Source organism: Gallus gallus, chromosome 2 (genome assembly GCF_016699485.2).
Source record: "Gallus gallus isolate bGalGal1 chromosome 2, bGalGal1.mat.broiler.GRCg7b, whole genome shotgun sequence".
NCBI lineage: Eukaryota > Metazoa > Chordata > Aves > Galliformes > Phasianidae > Gallus > Gallus gallus.
The window spans coordinates 86,642,623-86,650,418 of record NC_052533.1 but is presented as its reverse complement, the minus strand read 5'-3'; the positions used below and the strand labels follow the sequence as shown (position 1 = coordinate 86,650,418).

General features: G+C 34.8%; 1 long non-coding RNA gene across 1 annotated transcript; it reads left to right on the top strand.

The window, feature by feature from the left end:
• The first annotated feature begins 3,240 nt into the window (after positions 1-3,240).
• Positions 3,241-7,582, top strand: LOC121109799. Its single transcript, XR_005857548.1, has 4 exons — positions 3,241-3,439; positions 4,139-4,207; positions 5,740-5,829; positions 6,283-7,582. It is a non-coding gene; the product is annotated as an uncharacterized LOC121109799 (long non-coding RNA).
• The last annotated feature ends 214 nt before the right edge of the window (positions 7,583-7,796 follow it).

Below are 7,796 nucleotides of genomic sequence, written 5' to 3'. Positions count from 1 at the left end.
CCTTCCCTTCCCTTCCCTTCCCTTCCCTTCCCTTCCCTTCCCTTCCCTTCCCTTCCCTTCCCTTCCCTTCCCTTCCCTTCCCTTCCCTTCCCTTCCCTTCCCTTCCCTTCCCTTCCCTTCCCTTCCCTTCCCTTCCCTTCCCTTCCCTTCCCTTCCCTTCCCTTCCCTTCCATTTTAGTTACTTGGTTACTCTTTAGTTACTCTGGTTCTGTAGTTTATGAAAAAATGGGTGAAGTCCATCTGCCTTTAGTTGGGCTTCTAATGATTAGATGTCTGTGTCTGAACTAGTCATATGAATTTCTTTTCATAGACAGAAGAGAAAAATGAACAACTTCTAAGGTGAGATATTTAAGAAAATGCAGAGGAACTGACCTCTGACATAGAATCTAAGTGAAATTATTTTTGTGTGCAACATGAAAATGTAGATTTTTTTTTTCTACTTTATATATTATTTTCTTTGTTGGGATGCATTTTTGTGTGCGTATAACTCAGGTTAGGTTCAGCATTGGATATCTAACTTCAGAATGAACCTAGTACTTGATCCCCTTAGGTATTTCTTTCTGAAAGTTTTATTCAAAGATAATACTTTAGATAAGTTTTACACTCCCAGTGGTCTCCCTGTTTCCCACATTTTTGTGTTGGACTCTAAAAATCATTAAAAAAATTGAACGAAAAGTGCAAATATCCTGATTTGTTCAGATATTTTTGGGGTTGTCTGGATGAATTAAACATAGGATGTTTCAAATCCTTTACTCTAGCAAATAAATGGGGCTGGAGGGAGAGCAGCTGGTACAAACACATCAGTGCTTCTGAGTGCTGTAGTCTCTTAAACTTAGGAGTAGCACAAGGAGTTTACCACACTGAGAAATTACAAATATATTCTCACCACTAACAGTATGGCTGTCAGTTATCATCACATAATTAATGTTCTGGGATCCAATAAATTTTCCAATAATACTTTCTCTATTCCCTGCAAGGTAAGAACTATTGCTTTATGGGAGTAAGATATTGTCACAGAGCGTAAGCAGTTCATGTACTTCATAAGATACATTTTTGTATTTATGCTTCAAAATTCTAACAACAGCAGCTTTCTAGGATTAACAAAATGTATTAGGTTTAGCTATTCCAATAGTAAATAATAAAAACTGTTGTTATAAAGTAATGCACTTCAGGTTTGTGCAAGTTTTAGGAGTAGCTAGCTCTTATATAATACAGTGTATGTTCTAGTTGAAACAGGTAGTTCTCATAACCCTTCCAGAACACAACTGAAGAAAAAAGTAACCATTCTTTTCACACTCATGGTTGCTTTTAAGAAAGTTTGAATCTCAAAAACTGAAATGCAGTGCACCATTATTTCATTTGATCTCTGCTTTGATTGAGTTTTTGAGCAAATCTTAGCATGTGTGTTACACCACCAATCTTTAATGTGAGAGTAAGAGAATAAGGAATAAGACTTTACAATTAACCCGTGGGCTAATCTGCTTTCATACTCAGATTCAAAATATAGGAAAAGTTTTTAATTATCACTACTCAAAACAGTAGCCATAACCAAAACATAACCATTCACTCTGAAGTCTTTCTATCCAAAGATAATTCCCCAGAGACTCAAGCCTGTTCTGAGCTAAATTCTAAGGAGGAATATCAACTAGGAACAAGATCTAAAAGCTGTCTCCACAGTAGTGTTGCCTCTATGGGGCATTGGTGTCCTCTTAGAACTTCAATTTTCAATGATACGGCAAGTTGGAATAGACCACACAGAAGTTTCAACATTTTCAGGTAAAGTGATGACATAAACTTACATGCACAAATGAAACAAAGAAACATGAACAATGTGTTCTCTCCACTTCTACTGGAAGACAAAATGAAACATTATTGAAAATGATGACATTACAGTTGGCAGTTGCATTGCATAGTATTTATAGCCTATTAAACTACTGAAATTATTACCAGTTGGTTGGACTCTGTAAAATACAACACAAGCAGAACTCTTCACACTATACAAAGTTCTCCTTCTTCCAGTGTCTCCAACATTTGATCTCACCTAATCTGCATCTCAGAAATCGTAAAAACTCACTTACTTGCAAGTAGTCACTCCCACATGTTACAGGAACCATCCTAAACCTGGATTTTTTCTTCATTTCTTTGAGTCTCTTGATACTCCCACAACTTGCTTTTGAAATGAAAAGCCATTCATGTGTTCCCAATCTTTGTGAGCAGAAGAATATCTGTGAGTATAATTCAGAATATGTATTTGTATCAAATTTTAAAACCAGTTTACAAAAATTATGGTTTGAGGCCTCATGACAATATTTATATTTTCTAATATCAAGCCAAAAATTCAGTTCTATGCTTTTATAAATTTAATATCATTAAAATTTAAATTCCATTGTTAGAAGATCACTTGGATTGCTGCTTGGTTTGGTGTCAGTGAGTCATTTTTATTACCATGGAAGATTTAAAAATAACTGCAATTATTCTGTAACATTTCCATTTGGATTAGATTAACCATAAAATCTCTAGTTAACATTTCATGCTTATATTTATTTTCCTGTTTTGAAACATAAGCTTGATTCCAAATTTTCAGTACATTAAATGACTACTGAGGACTTTACAAACAAACTGCGTTAGCCCTGCATACCTTATCAGATTAAAAATTAAACAATATGTACTGCTGAATCTGTCAACACACATGCAGAGCCTTTGAATTCTGCAGTAATTCCTCTTGATGTCATCAGTGTTGCAAGGTGAGTTTCTTACAAACAAAAACTAAATCATAACAAAATAGGATTACCTGTTTATAAACTCATATATATTTGTCTCTAGGCAGAATGACATTGCAAAGCGTTGAAAGTAGTGCTAATCAAAGTGACAGTCATATATAGAAATAGTAACTAAACCTTAGCAATATCAAGTCTAGTTAATTCACAGAGTGAATAAGGAAAGCTTACATGGCAACATTTTCTTTCTTAAGCATTTTGCCCTCTCTTGGTGATGATTTAATTGGTTCCTTTCTGAACATTTTCTTTACATTATAGAAAATAATCACTTAACTTAAATGGACTGTACCAATGGAAGCAAGTGTAAAGAGTGTGGTTCTCAATGTAAAAACATTTTTTACAATGTCAAAGTCTCAGTGTAAAAATATTTTTTAAAATGTGTTCAGTTACAGTTATCAAATATTCTGAATTCATTTTCATACATTTCTCTGAAATAAGATTTGGAACTATGTCCCTCCAGCTTGCCAAGTTTCAGAGCTACCAAAGTTTTTTTCTCTTTGCTGCATGGATATCAGCCCCATAGATCTTTGATGGGTTAAACTAATGCAAATGTAAACACTTCTGGTAAACATCTTTTTTTTTTTCTTTTTCTTGCCTGTTGTTTCTAGAGAATTGCTGTGGTCAACCAACCTCTCCCTAATCCAAAAGGATGAGAAAGAAAGGTGAGATTATTAAACGCATGGCAAAGTAGAAGAAGGAGAGAAAGCTAGAAATGATTGTAAAGAAAAATGGAAAGGGGAAGAAGGTGAAAATAATACAAATGAATTAAGATTGATGAAATAGAGAGAAAGAAGCAAGAATGATAGGGGAGGGAGTAATGGGTTGACCTGTATTGGCTGGGTGAGAAAGTAAAATATTATATTAGGAAATAAAGATTCTTAATCCAGAGCTGGAGATAATATGTCTGTGACAAATATGCCAAACACAAAAAATATTTGCAGAACTAAAAAGTAGATTTCATCCTTAGAAAAACTGTAATGAAAATGTGAAATTCAACAGAATTCATTAATATTATAGTAAAGTTTCTTTTATAATTTTGATGCCTTTTTTGTTGGCACAAAAGAATAATATAAAACTATTTTATCCACAAAAGCATTGCTACCTGGCAGCACACTAATTCTATAGCACTGCTCTCTGGTTTATGTTACTAAGTAGTTCTGAATTCTGAAGACATTGACATATCTGTAAGAAGTGGATTCTAAAACAGAGTGGTTTTGTTGAATTAAATATGAAAAGAAATAATGCCATCAGTACAGAATTCCTTTACTTATTTATTTTTGTATGGAGTTCAATACAGTTCTCAACTAATACATGTTTTACTTATCAATGTTATCAAGTTTTCCGTTTTTGTTATGTTACAGAATATTCTAGTGATGCTGCATGACTGCGAAACATACAAGCAAAGCCAGAAGAAATGCACAAGGAATCAGGTAAACTGCTCTAAATGAACACATAGTTGGTTTGCACTTGTAATCCATTTAGAGTCTTCAAAACAACGGTATCTAATAGTCTAGCTACTCCTGCTGATTTCAGGTTGACCAGAGTAGAGAATTAGAGTGAAGTATTCCAGCCTTTCTGGAACTACTCCTCTTTGGAGTAAGCAGAATAACTAAAAGAAAATATTCTCCCTCCTGCAGTGTTCAATCTTTTGTTCACTTCTTATTTCCAGTCCAGTAGTTGTCACTGTATTCCCAGTCTCTCTCTGATCTCTCACTACAATTGGTAGTACAATTATAAAAGTCTGAGAATTTCCATCATTGCTCACACTGACAATGAATTTGCCTTCTGCTGCAAGTAGGGACCCTGTACCTTCCAGAGTCACTAGCACGTACAACTGTTTCATGTTTCTTGTTCTGCTTCTCTTTTATTCTCATCCTTTCTGCTACACATCCATGTTCCTTCAAGTAAAACCTAACATAGCACATACAAGCAGAAAACTGGATACTCAGAAACTCATCACAATGAGCAGGCTATATATACTTAGATCTTCATTCAAGCTTGAGTCCACTAAATGGAAAACCTTTGAAAACTCCCAGCATAGCTTTTGATAAGAAACGTTAGGCTTCAGAGAGTTGGTGTTTATAAGCAGTTATTTAGTTCAGTGTTCAGTGTTTAATTTCTGAAACCAATAATAAGAAAAAAAATCTGCAGGAAAAATCAGATACTTTGCATATTTTTGTATGATATTGTGGGTACAAATCACAATCTCTGTAGAAACTCAAGGATCAATCAGACTGCACTTAACAGGTCTGTCAATGAATACCTTAGCAGCCATAAATGAGAGTTTTTTCTTGCTATTGCTTCTTTTTTTCCCTCCACAGCATTTGATCATTTTTTGAGTGGAAGAATAACTACAAAATTATCACTACAAAAATTGATAATTACATCACCAATCTGATAACTCAATTAGCATAATACGTGATTGTTCATTAACAATTTTCCTGGCTTTTCTATATAGTACTTGCTGCCTAAAGAAACTTAATAGCATCCTGCAGTATGTTTATGTGTGTAAGACCTTTTTAACGTTATAAGAATATAACAGAACTAGCAAAAATCTGGAAGAAGCACTGAAACTCACTGGAGATTTGACTGACAGTCCCTATCAAGGAAAGTAGCATTTCTCATTCATCTAGAGGTATTCCCTTCTGTAGGAGTAAGCTAATGGACAAATTTTCTTATTAAAGGGTTCCATGGATCTCATTGGGATGGATTGCGGAACGGAGCTTTATGTTCACTAGGGACCATACATACAGTGTTAGGCCAAAAGCAATAAATGCAGAATAGGCAGTGTCTTGTAAGGAGTTATAATTTGCAGAGGGAATAAAAAAAGGTAAAAAATACAAATATTTTGTGGTTAACTTTTTGCCCATACTAACCATGGGTGATTAATCCAAATATCATTAATGTTTTAGTCAGAATAAAACTGTCGCAGATTATGGTTAACATAACCTTTCTCTTTCAGAGACAGTCAAGGAAGGAGACCAAACTATTAATGGACAGTTTCAAGGCCAAACAAAATGTAAAGACATAAATTTTCACAGTAGTTCAAAATGTATGTGGTCGTGATCAGTGGTTCACAAATTAACAGCTTGATAAACCATAGCAGTAATGGCAATGAGATTATCAAGCTAGTTGAAAGCAAATCTATAATCTGCTGCTGGAGAAACAGATTTACTAGTAAGGCTGAGAAATGAGAGTATACCTCTGAATATTTCAGTAATCAGAGTAAATCCCACAAGTAGGTCTGGAATTAGACAAAACTGTAAGGTGTATTACTTTGGCCTGATAGACTAATTTGCATTTTGTGGGAGAGAAGAAAAATGGAAAAATATCATTGTCCTTCTCACTTGTGCTACCTAGAAAAACTAGTGCTAAAAAAGCTGAGGTGCTGCTGCTATTGCTTTTTAAGCTGTTAGTTAAAGCTCAGTGTTACTTTGCATTCAATCTGTTTGTTTTTAATACTAACATTTTGTTTGTTTGTTTGTTTGTTTGTTTCTATTTACAGCATAAGCTCTTCAGGACAAGAAACCATTCTTTTGTTAGAATATATTTATGCTGTAATTATGTAGTTTAGGTATTCTATATGTTCAGCTTCAGTATATCACATATCCTTTCTGTAACTGTATTTCTATTACATCAATATATAACATCTCTTAAATTGGGTCTCTCATCCATGAATAGAAATTCAAAAGCTTTCAACTATACAGCAGATAGGCTTAGAGAAAATGAGAGAAGAGGGAGAAAAATGCATCCTGCATACACTAGCTGACAAATTTCTAAATTATACAATGTTTGAATTTATCCCTATCTAAAGACTGTTCAGTTTACGATAGTTATGAAATTGATTTGAAAATATTTTGTGCTATCATTTAAGCTCATCTAAAGAAACGAACTGTTGAATGTCTTTGTTGCTCCAGAATCTACTGGATTTCTAGGGATACTTCATAAAGACATTGAAAAGTGCGTGTGGTGCAGCTCAACATTTAAGAAGTTCTATGCGGACCTGTAGATATCCTGTATGTCAAAGAAGAACTCCAGAGATCTAAGTGCATTGTAACCCAAAACAGCAATGAGTGAGCTAAAAATGAGTAAAGAGTGACACATTTAATTTGAAGCCCTGTTGTGCAGTGCCACTGAACCAACTGCTGCAAACAACAGGTCTGGCACTTGGGTCCTTCAGATATCCAAGATCTGCCTACCTACTCAATGAGGCCCAAGACATGTTCAAATCAGAGAAAAATGTGACATTTAAACATATGAATGGCATAATAAAACCTGCTATTGCACCACTAGGATGCTTGTTTTCTGTTACTAATAACCAGCTCAACCTGTATATTTGTAGAGTTACATGCCCTCCTAGATCTTAATATAACTTGTCCCATTCAGATAGGAATCAGCCAGTTGCTTTTTTCATTATTCTCTCCTGAAACAAAACTTCACTGCAGAGACATGAACGTTATAGTCTCAAGGTTAGTATAAACATGCGAAGTCAGACTTCAGTCAACTGACCCAATGGGAAATCGCTATTGGGATAGTTCTCTCTCTGGAAGACGGATCAGGAAATACTGTACCCTTGTTCTGCTCTTTATTCTTCTCTAAGGATTCTGTTCACTGCTCCTAAAGAAAATATATTGAGCTATATGGATAAAGGGTACTGAAAGCACATCAACAGTCTTCTCTCTTTAATAACTTTGTTTTCTTGCTATACAGTAGAATAGCATAAATGGTTCTCTTTTAAAAATCTTACTATCTTAAAGTGCATCTGTATGTTTTGGGAAAAGAATAAACCTTGAGACAACAAGGACTGCTTCTGCACATTGTGTTGCACATTTAATGGGTCCTGAAATTACGCCTTGAAATCAGCTGGTTCAGCAAATGAGCTGAAAAAACTTGAATGCAGTTAAACATGGAGATGTGGGAAAAAGGTAAGGTAAAAGAGGGGAGGAATAGACATCTGAGGCAGAAAGAAGGAGGACTGTAGAAATAAGAGAAGGTAGGGTGGGAAAACAGCCTTATTAG